Here is a 1,643-nt window from a genome sequence, read left to right on the forward strand (position 1 = left end):
CACTCAACAACTTCTCTTTCAATTCCTCCCACTTCCTACAGACAAAGGGGGTAGCCATGGGTACCCGCATGGGCCCAAGCTACGCCTGCCTCTTTGTAGGTTACGTGGAACAATCCCTCTTCCGTACCTACACCGGCCCTAAACCCCACCTCTTCCTCCGTTACATTGATGACTGTATCGGCGCCGCCTCGTGCTCCCACGAGGAGCTCGAACAGTTCATCCACTTCACTAACACCTTCCACCCCAACCTTAAGTTTACCTGGACCATCTCTAACACCTCTCTCCCCTTCCTGGACCTCTCTGTCTCCATATCGGGCAACCACCTCGAAACCGATATTCATTTCAAGCCCACCGACTCCCACAGCTACCTAGAATACTCCTCCTCCCACCCACCTTCCTGCAAAAATGCTATCCCCTATTCCCAATTCCTTCGCCTCCGCCGCATCTGCTCCCAGGATGAGGCATTCCACTCCCGTACATCTCAGTTGTCCTCGTTTTTCAAGGACCGTAACTTCCCCTCCTCGGTGGTCGAGAACGCCCTCAACCGTGTCTCCCACATCTCCCGCACCTCATCCCTCACACCCCGTCCACGCAATAAAAACCAAAAAAGAATCCCCCTCGTCCTCACGTACCACCCCACCAACCTCCGGATCCAACGCATCATCCTCCGACACTTCCGCCATCTGCAATCCGACCCCACCACCAAAGACATCTTTCCCTCCCCACCCTTATCTGCTTTCCGGAGGGACAACTCTCTCCGTGACTCCCTTGTCCGCTCCACACTCCCCTCCAGCTCCACCACACCCGGCACTTTTCCCTGCAACCGCAGGAAGTGCTACACCTGCCCCAATACCTCCTCCCTCACCCCCATCCCAGGCCCCAAGAAGACTTTCCACATCAAGCAGATGTTCACCTGCACATCTGCCAATGTGGTATACCGCATCCGCTGTACCCGGTGTGGCTTCCTCTACATCGGGGAAACCAAGCGGAGACTCGGGGACCGCTTTGCAGAACACTTACGCTCGGTTCGCAACAAACAACTGCACCTCCCGGTCGCGAACCATTTCAACTCCCCCTCCCATTCCTCAGACGACATGTCCATCCTGGGCCTCCTGCAGTGCCACAACGATGCCACCCGAAGGTTGCAGGAACAGCAACTCATATTCCGCTTGGGAACCCTGCAGCCCAATGGTATCAATGTGGATTTCACAAGTTTCAAAATCTCCCCTCCCCCCACCGCATCCCAAAACCAGTCCAGCTCGTCCCTGCCTCCCTAACCTGTTCTTCCTCCCACCTATCCCCTCCTCCCACCTCAAGCCGCACCTCCATCTCCTACCGACCAACCTCATCCCGCCCCCTTGACCTGTCCGTCCTCCCTGGACTGACCTATCCCCTTCCTAACTCCCTACCTACACTCACCTTTCCTGGCCCCATCCCCGCCTCTTCGACCTGTTTGTTTCCTCTCCACCTATCCTCTCCTCTATCCCTCTTCTATCCGCCTCCCACTCTCTCCCTATTTATTTCAAAACCCCCTTCCCCTCCCCCTTTTCTGATGAAGGGTCTAGGCCCGAAACGTCAGCCTCTCTGCTCCTATGATGCTGCTTGGCCTGCTGTGTTCATCCAGCCCTGCACCTTGTTGTCTC

This window comes from Rhincodon typus, chromosome 10, assembly GCF_021869965.1.
Source record: "Rhincodon typus isolate 14 chromosome 10, sRhiTyp1.1, whole genome shotgun sequence".
Classification (NCBI taxonomy): domain Eukaryota; kingdom Metazoa; phylum Chordata; class Chondrichthyes; order Orectolobiformes; family Rhincodontidae; genus Rhincodon; species Rhincodon typus.